At 43.4% G+C, this 14,576-nt stretch overlaps 1 pseudogene; it reads right to left on the reverse strand.

Moving 5' to 3' along the window:
- Positions 1–13,727: 13,727 nt before the first annotated feature.
- On the reverse strand, positions 13,728–14,332 carry LOC108514962 (60S ribosomal protein L23a pseudogene; annotated as a pseudogene).
- Positions 14,333–14,576: the final 244 nt, after the last annotated feature.

Raw genomic sequence — 14,576 nt, forward strand, 5'->3', positions numbered from 1 at the left:
AACCAAACAAGCGAAAAAAAAAGAAAAAAAGACAGTTATTAATTCCAGGTAAAGAATCACACATGATCACGCCACTGAACTCTGGCCTGAGTTATGGAGTGAGACCCTGTCTCAACAAAAATAAATTAAAAATCAGGTAAAACAAATTGTACAAGAATGGATTTACAAAAACAATACAGCATGGTTCAGCTATGAATAGTATTTACTAGTCATAAACTAGGAGGGTTCCGTAACACTGAACTTAGGGAGCAATTTAGGAAATAAAGTGAGAAAAAAGTACACAGGAGCCTTAGGACCTAAGCAGCTAGTATGATACCACTTGTGGATGTTTAGTACGCATTTTGGCTACCAGCAGCTTTTGAACACTCTGTCTTTGAGGGGAAATTATCCACACCACAGTAGAAGCTATTATGCTTTCCCATCCTCTCTTGTAGTTTGTCATAGATGTGTGGCTTTTGCTGCGTGCACCAGGGCAAGACTGGAATTAGGAAGCAAGTGATGTAAAGTAGGCAAGCATGGCTCTCAGCTCTCAGAGGCAGCGTTTGCTAGTGGTGGTATCCACTGCGCACTGCCAGGTGTCCTTGTGTTTAACACTTGCAGCAGTTAGGACCTCCACTGAAGCAGTTCTGTGGGGGTAAATTCTGGTGGTGTCCTAGTTGCATGGCTCATAAATCTGGTTTGATGACCTTCTTGTTGAGCCATTTAGTTGCTTGTATTAGCTAGAATGGACTTTGTTTACTGTAAAGAATCTGGTTGATAAAATTGGTATCAGGAATGATCCCCAAGAAAATGAATTGGTTGTCTAACTTGGTTGTGTATGAAGGCAGTAAAGAAAGGTGAGAGCTTAAAGAATCATAGTGGCTGTGGGCCGGGCGCAGTGGCTCACGTCTGTAATCCCAGCACTTTGGGAGGCCGAGATGGGCAGATTATAAGGTCAGGAGATGAGACAATCCTGGCTAACACAGTGAAACCCTGTTTCTACTAAAAATACAAAAAATTAGCCAGGCATGGTGGCGGGCACCTGTAGTCCCAGCTACTCAGGATTTGAGACAGGAGAATGGGGTGAACCCAGGAGGCGGAGCTTGCAGTGAGCCAGGATAGCACCACTGCACTCCAGCCTGGGTGACAGAGTGAGACTCCACCTCAAAAAGAAAAAAAAAAAATCATAGTGGCCGTGGTCATGGTGGCTGGTGCCCATAATCCTGGCACTTTGGGAGCCTGAGGCGGGAGAATCACTTGAGGTCAGGAATTAGAGGCCTGCAGTGAGTGCCACGGCACTCCAGCCTGAGGGACAGAACACAGAGCAAGATCCTGTCTCAATAAATGAATGGATGGTTGGGTGGAGGGAGGGAGGGAGGGATGGATGGATGGATGGATGGATGGATGGATGGATGGATGGATGATGGATGGATCATAGTGATTAGCCGTGCTTAATGACTGAGATTAGTCTATTCTGAAGTATGTTAATAAAGCTTAAAGGATCAGAGGAAGAGAGTAGGAAAAAAGCACACACATTCTACCAACCTCGCCACATCCATTCAATTCAAAAACAAAACAGGATTCCCTTGGATATTGGGAAAGGGAAGTCAGACGTCAAAGTTGTAGACAGGATTAAGCCACTTAATTTTTCTATTAAATGTACTCTAGAGAGTAAGTTCACGCTTCTCATTTTACTGATGGAGAAACAGTACCATATACTTGGTGAAATTTCTATGTACAAGACACTGGTTATTCTGCAGTTGTTGTATATAAAGGGCCAAACATTTGAGTTATTGGGCTGTTCCTTCTCATTGGTATTGTGGGGGTTCTTTACCAGCTGTGTTAGGAACTGACTTGAGATATTTTAAACTTACAGGACTTGATTTAGAACCCTTACCCTTACTCTAAGATGTTAAATATCTTAGAGTTTGCTCTTTATTGAATAATTTAATTATCCTTTATTGAATAACTTAATTATCTTATTACTAATAATTCTTGTATTAGACAGTGAGACTTAGACTCTGAATAAGGGTATCTTAATGAGAATGTTCTCATTTAAAACACTAACTCCTAATTCACTAGCAACTAATGAAACTATCATTGTTGCACAGTACATTGTTGACTAGTTAGAAGAATTTGACAGTATGTCTGGAGTATTGCTATTAATAAAGGGTGTAGAATTTGAAAATAGGCCAGGCGTGGTGGCTCACGCCTGTAATCCCAGCACTTTGGGAGGCCAGGAGTTCGAGACCAGCCTGACCAATACAATGAAATGCCATCTCACACAAAATTAACTGGGTGTGGCGGCAGGCACCTGTAATCCTAGCTACTCAGGAGGCTGAGGCAGGAAAATCGCTTGAACCCGGGAGGCAGAGGTTGCAGTGAGCCGAGATCGCGCCACTGCACTGTAGCCTGGGCAACAAAGTGAGACTCCGTCTCAAAAAAAAAAAAAAAACCAAAAAAACAAAAGCCAGAATTTGAAAGTAGCTTAAGAGACTAGAGAAGAAGTGAACTTAATTATTTTATATTTATGTATCTTATTTTTTGGCTTGCTGACCAGAAGTGAATTGATATGAATAAGCACACTTGCAAAATAAATGGGTTATTTATTTATTTATAGAGACAGGGTCTTGCTTTGTTGCCCAGGCTGTAGTACAGTGGCACCATCATAGTTCACTACTACTGCCGGCAACTTCTGGGCTCAGCGGGTGCTTCTGTCTTGACCTCCCAAAGTGCTGCGATTATAGGTGTGAGCCATCGTGCCCGGCCCCCTAATTATTTCGATAACCCCGTAGACCTGATTTCTTGTGGCTGAAGGTCTCCCAAGTTGATTCTCAGTAGGCTTTATAAATAAAAGGGAACTTACACTGGAGGATCTTTATGTTGAGTTGGCTTAGAATAAGTAGAAATTGCTAGAAATGTTTTATTTTTGTTTATTTAATTTGCTAGATCTTCTTTAGATATGAGCCTTGTAACTGAGTTTCTTATAAGTGTCCTTATGATTGAATCTATCTGTGGTGTTTGGATTGATTATTTTAAGCTCCTAATATGTATCAGAATGTTTGCTACTTGTTTTAACCTGCTGTTTAATCTCTTTGAAGAAGGAACTGTTTCCTCCATTTTTATAGAAGAGAAAATTGAAACTTAAAGAGATGAGAGAACTCTCCTTCAGTCTAGGCAGAGCTGGGATTCCATTTCAGGACTGTTATACTACACCAAATAAACGCTTGCTGCCTTAAAGAATGACTTAACAGTGAATACCTTAAGTCTTCATTGCCCAGTTACGTGAAAGGAAGAAAGGCTGAGCAGTGAATTACAAACACCCTCTCCTCTACTTGTCTTCTTCTGGCAGTGTTCCTTTACCTAATTCTGTGTCCTCAAACTCCCTGTTTTCTTTAGGTGATTATATTATTTGTTTCTTTTAAGCTTTCCTATCTGCTCGTTCTTCTGAATAGTTCCCTTCAAATGTTATGCCATCCACCTACATCTGTATTTCAGTATTTTATTGTGTCCTTTCATTGAGACTCTAATTTGGGTGAAAATTCTCCAAACTGTATTTCTTTCTAGCATATTCTATTTTTGTCACCTAGAATCAGTCTCCCAGCTGACTTTTTTCCATAGATACGTAACAACCACCTACTTTAACATTTTCTATCTTCCACTTAACAAAAATATTACCATTGATAAATAATGAATGCTTATCATGCATAACTGTGCAAATAAACTGAGAGGAATGTGTATCTGGAAGATTTGAGGGGAGTATGGATAAAAAACTATTTGAAAATACCAGCTGTTGAATTTTATAGTGTTATTTATTTATTTATTTATTTTTGAGACAGAGTCTCACTCTGTTGTCCAGGCTGGAGTGCAGTGGCGCATCTGAGCTCATTGCAAGCTCCGCCTCCTGGGTTCACGCCATACTCCTGCCTCAGCCTCCTGAGTAGCTGGGACTACAGGCACGCCTACCGCCATGCCTGGCTAATTTTGTTTGTATTTTTAGTAGAGATGGGGTTTCACCTTGTTAGCCAGGATGGTCTCGATCCCTTGACCTCGTGATCTGCCCGGCTCGGCCTCCCAAAGTGCTGGGATTACAGGTGTGAGCCACTATGCCTGGCCTGTAGTGTTATTTTTATTTTTTAGTTTTATTATTACTATTTTTTGAGATGGAGTCTCGCTCTGTCGCCAGGCTGGAGTGCAGTGGTGTGATCTCGGCTCACTGCAACCTCTATCTCCCAGGTTCAGGCGATTCTCTTGCCTCAGCCTCCCAAGTAGCTGGGACCACAGGGGCATGCCAGCTAATTTTTGTATTTTTAGTAGAGACAGGGTTTCACCATGTTGGCTAGGATGTTTTCAATCTCTTGACCTCATGATCTACCTGCCTCGGTCTCCCAAAGTGCTGGGATTACAGGCGTGAGCCACCACACCTGACCTATTATTATATTTTAATTGAGACTTGTTTTACTTTCACCCAGGCTGGAATGTAGTGGTGCAGTCTTGCCTCACTGGAGCCTCCGCCTCCTGGGCTCAGTCAGTCCTTCCACCTCAGCCTTCTGAGTAGCTGGGACCACAGGTGCTCGCCACCATGCCCAGCTAATTTTTTCTGTTTTTGGTAGAGACAGGGTTTTTGCCATGTTGTCCAGACTGGCCTCAGCTTCCCAAAGTGTTGGGATTACAGGCATGAGCCACCACGTGCAGCCTATAGTGTTATTCTTTAGTAGTTCATAAAAGGTTTGTGTTACATGTTTATAGCTGATAGTTACGGTTTGAATCTGTGTCCCCAGCCAAATCTTGTGTCAAATTGTAATCCATCCCCAGTGTTGGAGGTGGGGCCCGTTGAGAGGTGATTGAATCATGGGGGTGGATATCCCCCTTGGTGCTATTCTCATGATAGTGAGTGAGCTCTTAGGAGATCTGGTCCTCTAAAAGTGTGTAGCACCTCCCTGTTCTCTCTTGCTCCTCCTCTGGCCTTGTAATATGTGCTTGCTTTCCCTTTGCCTTCCACCACGATTGTAAGTTTCCTGAGGCCTCCGCAGAAGCTGAGCAGATGCCAGCCAGCATCATGCTTCCTGTACAGCCTGCAGAACCTTGAGCTAATTAAACCTCTTTCCTTTGTAAATTACCTAGTCTTATCTCAGGTATTTCTTTCTTTCTTTCTTTTTTCTTCTTTTTTTTGAGACAGAGTCTGGCTCTGTCGCCCAGGCTGGAGTGCAATGGTGTGATCTCCGCTCGCTGCAAGCTCCGCCTCCTGGGTTCATGCCATTCTCCTGCCTCAGCCTCCTGAGTAGCTGGGACTACAAGTGCCCTCTACCACGCCTGGCTGATTTTTTGTATTTTTAGTAGAGATGGGGTTTCACCATGTTGGCCAGGATGGTCTCGAACTCCTGACCTCAGGTGATCTGCCCGCCTCAGCCTCCCAAAGTGTCGAGATTACAGGTGCGAGCCATTGTGCCTAGCCAGATATATATTTTTTTGTAGCAGTTGAGAACAGACTAATACAATAGCCATCATGTAAAATACAGTTTCCATTTTGAGCCAGGCACTTGGGTAAAAATGAAGAGTAGGTAAAAGACAAGATGTAGTTCTAATTTGAGCTTGTCATTTAGTAATTGAGTAATGCCGCATAATGGCTGTGGGTTTCCGATGACACACACCCTTTTGTGATGTGGGTGGCTTAGGGAGTAGTGTGTTTGTTGGAACCACAGTTCTCTACAGAAGGAATATGATCAAGTCTGATCTTTGTAACTTAGAATTAATGAGGCCAGGCGCACTGTCTGACACCTGTTCAGCACTTTGAGAGGCAAAGATGGGAGGATTACTTGAGCCTGAGTTGTTTTTTTTTTTTTTTTTTTTTGAGACGGAGTCTCGCTTTGTCACCCAGCCTGGAGTGCAGTGGCTGGATCTCAGCTCACTGCAAGCTCCGCCTCCCAGGTTTACACCATTCTCCTGCCTCAGCCTTCCGAGTAGCTGGGACTACAGGCGCTCGCCACCTCGCCTGGCTAGTTTTTTGTATTTTTTAGTAGAGACGGGGTTTCACCGTGTTAGCCAGGATGGTCTTGATCTCCTGACCTCGTGATCTGCCCGTCTCGGCCTCCCAAAGTGCTGGGATTACAGACTTGAACCAGCACGCCCAGCCTGAGCCTGAGTTTGAGACCAGCCTGGGAAAGATAGTGAGAACCTGTCTCTGCAAGAAAATAAAGAAAAAAATTGTTAAAAAAAAAAAGAAATAAATAAATAAAATTGGTGGTCTTGGCCACATGTCTTCCCTTTGTTTTTTTTTTTGTTTTGTTTTGTTTTGTTTTGTTTTCTTTTCTTTTCATTTTCTTTTCCTTTTTTCCCCCCCCTTTCTTTTCTTTTTTTTCTTGAGACAGGATCTCTTCGTCACCCAGGCTGGAGTGCAGTGATATGATCAAGGCTCACTGCAGTGTCAATCTGCTGGGCTTAAAGGATCCTCCTGTCTCAGCCTCCCAAGTAGCTGGGACTGGAGGTAGGTGACACTATGCCTGGCTCATTTAAAAAACTTTGTAGAGATAAGGTCTTGCCATGTTGCCCAGGGTGGTCTCAAACTCCTGGCCTCAAGCCATTCTCCTTCCTCAGCCTCCCAAAATGCTGGGATCTCTGGCATTAGCCCCTGCGGCCAACCTTTAAAAAAAATTTTTTTTAAAGCTAAATTTTGTTGAATATTTGGATAGGCAATACAGGCATGTGTTATAAAATTAAAAGATGCAAAAGGGTTATACACAAGAGAAGTAGATTTCTTACGCATTCCTGGCCTTCCATTTTCCTTTCCCTGGAGGCAAACGGTTTTCTGATTTCTTTTTTTTTTTTTTTTTTTTTTTTTGGGAGACGGAGTCTCGCTCTGTCGCCCAGGCTGGAGTGCAGTGGCCGGATCTCAGCTCACTGCAAGCTACGCCTCCCGGGTTTACACCATTCTCCTGCCTCAGCCTCCTGAGTAGCTGGGACTACAGGCGCCCGCCACCTCGCCCGGCTAGTTTTCTGTATTTTAGTAGAGACGGGGTTTCACCGTATTAGCCAGGATGGTCTCGATCTCCTGACCCCGTGATCCGCCCGTCTCGGCCTCCCAAAGTGCTGGGATTACAGGCTTGAGCCACCGCGCCCGGCCGTTCTGATTTCTTTTCTACAAGGATTCTGTTTAAATACTAGAGAGTATCTGACCTGTTGTACTTTACTTTAGAATGGCAGGAAGCTGAATGATTCATGGGCATTTTTCCCTTTGTGAAGCTCATTGGCATTGCTTCCTCTCAATACCTTAACTATGGCGTGTTATATAATTTGCTTTTGTTTTTGCTTTATCACGATATTTTCCTATGTTTTTTATAGTCTTAATTTTTAAAGCACTTTTTATTAATAGTTCAGAAAGTTGTGAAGATTACAAGCTCGTGTTTGTGAAAGTGTCTAGCACATAATAATAGGTGATCAATAAATATTTCCTTCTAGCTTGTCCATCCCCTACCTCCCACTGGGTTGTATGTGTGAAACAAAAAACGAGGGAAGAAGCCAAGCCTGGTGGGCTCATGCCTGTAATCCCAGCACTTTGGAGCTGACGTGTGAGTGAATTGCCTGACGGTCAGGAGTTCAAGACTAGCCTGGCCACATGGTGAAACCCCGTCTATACTAAATTACAAAAATTAGCTGGGTGTGGTCCAACAGCATATGTAATCACCAGTCTACCACAGGAGGCTGAGGCAAGAGAATCGCTTGAACCGGGAGGTGAAAGTCACGGTCAGTCGAGACTCCCCACTGCACTGCAGCCTGGGCAACAGAATGAGAGTTTGTCACAAAAATAGAAAAAGAAAAGAAGGAAGAAAGAAACTTATGAACCAACTATGGGCAGTGGATTCCAAAATTAAGATTAAGCTACGTATAACTTGTAATGTTTCTCGACGGTACCCATTCATTTGAGTGGAAACAAGCTTTTATTCTTTGAAAATCACTTTGTGAGATTTTTTGTTTGTTTGTTGTTTGTTTTTTTTAAGACGGAGTCTTGTGTTGTGCAGACTGGAGATGCAGTGGCGCAATCTCGACTCCACAGCAACCTCCCATCTCCGGTTCAGCGATTTCCTGCCTTCAGTTCCTGAGTAGTAGGATTATAGGCGATATGCCACCGACACCGGGCTAATTTTTGTATTTCGTGGAGATAGGGTTTCCCATGTTGGCCAGGTTGTTCTCAACTCCTGACCTCAAGCAATCCGCCTGCTTGGCCTCCCAAAGTACTGGGTATATCATAGGTGTGAGGACACCATGCCCTTGCAAGCTGAGACATTTTTAAGAAAGTTTTCTGTGTTTTGTTTGTTTGTTTGAGATGGGTCCTTACTCTGTTCACCCAGGTGGAGTGCAGTGGAACAATCACTGCAACCTCCTGCCTCCTAAGTTACAGCGATTCTCCTGTTTCAGCCTTCCGGTAAGACTAGGACTACAGGTGTGGCCACCATGGCTGGCTGATTTTTTTGTATTTTAGTAGAGATGGGGTTCACCATGTTGGCCAGGCTGGTCTTGTGTTGACCTCAAGCGACCACCCACCTCAGCTCCAAATGCTGGATTACGTCCCACAGTGCCCTGCTCAGTAAAATTCTTTCTTTTGTGCTCTCTCCTCCTTCCCTCTCTCTCTCCTCCCTCCTCCCTCCTCCCTCCTCCCTTTCTCTCTTCTCTCTTCTTTTCTCTTTTCTCTTTTCTGAACCATCCGCTCTGTTGCCCAGGATGGAGTGCCCTGGCCATCTCTAGCTCACTTGCAACCTCCGCTCCCAGTTTAGGTGATTCTCCTGCCTCAGCTCCCAGTAATTGGGATTACAGATGCCTGCCACCACGCCCAGATAATTTTTGTATTTTTGTAGAGATGGGGTTCATCATTGTTGGTGAGGCTGGTCTGCATTCTGACTCAAGCGATTCCACCCACCTCAGCCTCAAAGTCGGATTATCCCACAGGCCTGCTCAAGAAAAATCTTCTTGCTTCTATCCTCTTCTCTCCTCTTCTCTCCTTTCTTCCTCTTCTCCTCTTCTCTCCTCTTCTCCTCTTCTTCTCCTCTTCTCTTCTCTCTCTTCTCTTCTCTCTTCTCTCTTCTATTCTTTCTCTTCTCTCTTTTTTCTCCTCTTCTTTCTCTTGCTTTCTCTTCTCTTCTCTTCTCCTTTCTCTTCTTTCTCTCTTTCTTCTCTTCTTTTTTTTCTCTTTTTCTGTTTTTCTGAGACTTGTTCTATTGCCCAGGATGGAGTGCCCTGGCACAATCTCAGCTCACTGCAACCTCCGCCTCCCAGGTTCAGCTGATTCTTCTGCCTCAGCCTCCCAAGTAATTGGGATTACAGACGCCTGCCACCACGCCCAGCTAATTTTTGTATTTTTAGTAGAGATGGGGTTTCACCATGTTGGTGAGGCTGGTCTCAACCTCCCAACCTCAGGTGATCCACCTGCCTCGGCTTCCCAAAGTGTTGGGATTACAGGCGTGAGCCACTGTGCCCGGCTTTCCTTTTTAAAAAGGTTTTTCTGGCCGAGTGCGGTAGCTTTAATCCATATGTGTAAGACCAGGCACGGTGGCTCATGCCTGTGATCCCAGCACTTTGTGAGGCCAAGGTGGGCAGATCACTTGAGGCACAGGAATTGCTTGAACTAGGGAGGTAAGAAGTTGCAGTGAGCCAAGATCACACCATTGCACTCCAGGCTGGATGAGACTGAGACTCTGAAAAAAATAAAAATAATAAAAATGGTGTTCTTACATTTATGACTTGAGTTATGGAAAGTTTTTAGAGTGTGACTTTTTTCTCAGGAACAGGATGGCTACCTACCTACTACCTACCCCCAACCCTTTCCTGTATGCTATGGATTATCAGACCCCTCACTTGGGTTCCCCTTACATCACCAAGGTATGCTTGTCAGTACCAAGAAACCAACACTGATACATTACTAAGTTCCACATTTTATTTAGATTCCACTAGTTTTCCCATTAATATCCATTTCTGTTTTAGAATCCAGTCCAGAGTATTTATGCATTGCATTTAATTATGATGTCTCCCCAGTTTGCTGTTTTTCACATGATTAGACTAGAGTTACGAATTTGGGGAATTCATATTGTTGGAGTGGGGGGGTGTAGTGCATGCTACACCATGATTTATTGCTGGTAATGTTAATCGTGGCCAAGGTTATGTTTCTCTACTTTATACAATTACCACCTTCCATAATTATTTTTTTGGAAACAAGTTAGTAAGTCCAACCTACACCTTCCATACTTATTTTTTTGGAAACAAGTCAGTCAGTCCAATCTACACTCAAGTCAGGGGGATTTAAGCTCCATCTCCTGGAGGGGAGTGGGGAATATTTACATAAATTACTTGAAATTTTTCTAGGGAAGGTCTTTGCCCATTATTCTACTGGCTTACTGGACTTCTTATTTGACTTTTTAAAAGAACCTCTTTAGATAAGACCTCCATAAATACTGGGATAAATAACTGCAATTTTATATTTGCTTATGAACAAGTGGAGTTTTGTTGATGCAGGGTTGCATGGCCTTCACTATCAAAACAAATGTCTCATCTGATCAGCATTTGTAAATAGTGAGGTATCAGCATTGTTAGGGCTCATAAAGTCTTCCATTTTTATTTTGGCTATTCTGGTGGTGCATAACATAATACTAACAACAATAAAAATTCATCTTATTTTACTGGAAATTCCTACAGAGTGACAGAATACCAGACAAGGAACCAATTCTGGCACAGCTATGTGTCAAACAAGAAAGCTCTGGGAATGTAATAATGTAATACAGTGTGGTTGAGAGAGCTCTGGGCTGGAATAGGCATGGGGTCCTTGACACCATCACCTCTGCCAAGACACTTCATATGTATGGTTTCCCAACCTTTAAGTAAACTCTATTTGTGAAGTTCTTTGTATCTTTAATAGTTTCTAGAGTTGCTTGAATTTGGGAGGACTTCTTGCAAGGGTAATGTGAAGTAGTGTCACATGGACAGTAATGGAGAGGTATCTCCTGCTGCCATTTATATAATAAATTTCAATTTGGAGGCAGAGAGAGGAGGCAGAAAGTTTGGTTAGGACGTTATTGCAACCTGAATAAGCCACTTAGAGCCTAGATCAGTGTTTGGGAATGTAGGCGAAGACAGCCATAGTCAAGAAGCGTGAAGTAGTTAATGTTGAGTTGTTTTAGGTGGTTTTCTGTTCTTTTTACTCCAAACACTGACTTTCATAATAAGATAAATAATCTGGTGAGTTGCATGCTCATGGTGTGCTGAGGCATTTAGCCAAGTACCTTATGTGTGTATTATCTCATTTAATTCTGTCACTATGGGGTAGAGATTGTCTTTAACCACCGGTTCCAAACGAGAAAGCTCTGTTTGAGATCATTTTTCCAGTGTATTTAAATTTTGTAGGTGCACACCTAGAATTTCAAACCGATGGTCTGAGTTCTGAGCCCATCTGTTTAATTCATCCTAGTGGGTTATCTTATGGATATGCTGATTTTAGTAAAGCAACTCTTAAGAATGTGATATACATTATGAGTGATACTTGTGGTTTGAATGGGTTTTTTTTTTAACAACATGAAATTTTGAAGATATTTTGCGTAGATTTGCTTTTGGGTAAAACTTTTTTTTTTTTTAATATCTTCTGTAATTAATTTCTTTTTCCCCCTTTTTGGGATGGGGTCTCACTCCAGGCTGGAGTGCAGCTTGATGTATAATCATGGCTTACTGCAGCCTTGGACTCCTGGGCTCCAGCAATCCTCCCACCTAGCCTTCCAAGTAGTTGGAAGTACAGGAGTGCAACATCATGCCCTGTAGAGACGGAGTCTTGCTGTGTTATGTTGCCCAGGCTGATCTCTTAACTCCTGGCCTCAAGTGATTCTCCCCACTTGGCCTCCCACAGTTTGATTAGAGGTGTGAACCACCGTGCCCAGCCCAAATTAACTTTTTAACCTATTCTAAATCAAGAAGAAAATAGGTGTGTCTTTTCTGGGACTAGTAATAAGAAATTGACAGCATCTGGTTTTTGGCTGTTGTTAAAGTGTGATTATTACCATACTGGTAGGCTAAGAAAGAGATTGCATGGTAATTTTCATCCTTTCATCTTCAAACATAATGTTATTAAGGATAGAGATATTTCCTTAGTATGGGGTGACTTGTGTAAATTACTGTCTCATAAATTGGTTCAGATTAGTTTTTAAAAAGGGTAAAATTGTATATTAGTGATATTTCTCAGCTCTTTTTCGAAGGGATAAACCACTGTGAAGAGAGAATGTTGGGGTAGAAGTCTAATAAAATCCTCACAAATCTGGATTAGTAACAGAAAAGTCAGTTATAGGCCGGGTGCGGTGGCTCATGCTTATAATCCCAGCACTGTGGGAGGCTGAGGCAGGTGGATTGCTTGAGCCCAGGAGTTCGAGACCAGCCTGGGCAGCATGGTGAAACCCTTTCTGTACTAAAAGTACAAAAAACAAGCTGGGTGTGATGGCGGGTTCCTGTAGTCCTAGCTACTTGGGAGGCCGAGGTGGGAGGATTGCCTCAGCCCAGGAGGCGGAGGTTGCAGTGAATCGAGATTGTACCGTTGCACTCCAGCCTGGGTAACCAGGTGAGAACTTGTCTCAAAAAAGAAAGAAAGAAAAGTCACTTATAATTATGTGGGCTTTAAAAAACCTGACTGATAGTGCTCTGTTTCTAGTTTCACCAAAAGATAGGTAGTAATTCCATCCTCTTTCATGAAACTACAGTATGTCAGTGACTTTCTATTCTCAACGTTTCAAAACCTTGTAAGACTCAGAGGGAAAGGCCGGGCGCGGTGGCTCAAGCCTGTAATCCCAGCACTTTGGGAGGCTGAGACGGGCGGATCACGAGGTCAGGAGATCGAGACCATCCTGGCTAATACAGTGAAACCCCGTCTCTACTAAAAAAATACAAAAAACTAGCCGGGCGAGGTGGCGGGCGCCTGTAGTCCCAGCTACTCGGGAGGCTGAGGCAGGAGAGTGGCGTAAACCCGGGAGGCGGAGCTTGCAGTGAGCTGAGATCCGGCCACTGCACTCCAGCCCGGGCGACAGAGCGAGACTCCATCTCAAAAAAAAAAAAAAAAAAAAAAAAAAAAAAAAACTCAGAGGGAAGAAATAGTTCCTCATTAAGAAAAATTTAGTCAACAGTATAATTATGTATTAAGTGCTTTAGGAAAAGCCGTGGGGGAAAGTATTTCCTAGAGTATTAGGTCTCTCATTAGAGGTGAGCAGAGGGAGTTCCTTCAGAACAGGATAGGCATATCTGCAGGTGAAGTACGATAAGACAATCGGCTATAGCAAGATGTTAGCATATGTAGTTATGCTTATGGAAACATAATTTGAATTGGACATGAGTTTTTGTTTGTTTCTGAGGCAGAGTCTTGCTCTGTTGCCCAGGCTGTATTGCAGTGGCACGATCATGGCTCACTGCAGCCTTGAACTCCTGGACTCAAGGAGTTCACCCACCTCAGCAACCCAAGTAGCTGGAACTACAGGTGTGAGCCACAATGCCTCGCTATTTTTTTTTTTTTTTTTTGTAGTGACAGGGTCTCACTTTGTTGCCCAGGCTGGTCTCAAATTCCTGACCTCAAGCAACCCTCCAGCCTTGGCCTCTCGAAGTGCTGGGATTTTCAGGCGTGGGTACTGCGCCCTGCCTGTGAGTTGTTAGATTGGGTGATTCTGTAGTATGCAGCACTTTGTTGTCATTTGCATGTTGTACTTTATGTATGGTTTTCCCAAGTCATTAAATGTACATAGTTCTGCAACTTTTTATTTTTATTTTTCTGGTGAAAAGATATACATATATTTAGAATTAGGCAGCTGGACTCAGTTTAGATGATCCCAGTTTTGTTGGCAACATCCCAAGCATCATAATCAAGAGCTGGTTGAACGTATGCCTCCTTCTCCCCATCAGGCCGAATCAGGGAGTTGACCTTGGCCACATCAGGGTCACAGAGCTGCTTCACAGCCTGTTTGATCTGGCGCTTGTTGGCTTTAACATCCACAGTGAACACAGGTGTGTTGTTGTCATCTCTCTTCTTCATGGCAGACTCAGTGGTCAGCGGCAACTTGATGGTAGTGTAGTGGTCAAGCTTGTTTCTCCTGGGGGCGCTCTTCTGAGGATGTTTGGGCTGCCCCTGGAGTTGCAGTGTTTTGGGCTGCTGGAAGGTGCGTGTTGTGTGGATCTTTTTGTTTTCCGGCTGTGGATGCCTTTCAACACTGCCTTCTTGGCCTTCAAAGCCTTGGCTTTGGCTTTGGCTTTGGCTTTAGGAGGGGCAGGAGCTTCATTCTTTGCTTTTGGTGCCATCTTGTGAAAAGGGCTCTGTAGCTTTTAATATGTACAGTTTCCACAATACGGTTGTACCAGATTATGAGATTATGTTGGACATTTGAGTTCTTTCCAATTTATTGCTGTTTTCAGCAGCATTTGATGAATAACTTTGTAGGTAAGTTTTTGCATAGCTTTATGAATATTTTCTTTTGGGATAAATTGCTGGAGGCGGCCGGGCGCGGTGGCTCACACCTGTAATCCCAGCACTTTGGGAGGCCAAGACGGGCGGATCACGAGGTCAGGAGATCAAGACCGTCCTGACTAACACGGTGAAA

This window comes from Rhinopithecus bieti, unplaced genomic scaffold (assembly GCF_001698545.2).
Source record: "Rhinopithecus bieti isolate Rb0 unplaced genomic scaffold, ASM169854v2 scaffold_34310, whole genome shotgun sequence".
NCBI lineage: Eukaryota > Metazoa > Chordata > Mammalia > Primates > Cercopithecidae > Rhinopithecus > Rhinopithecus bieti.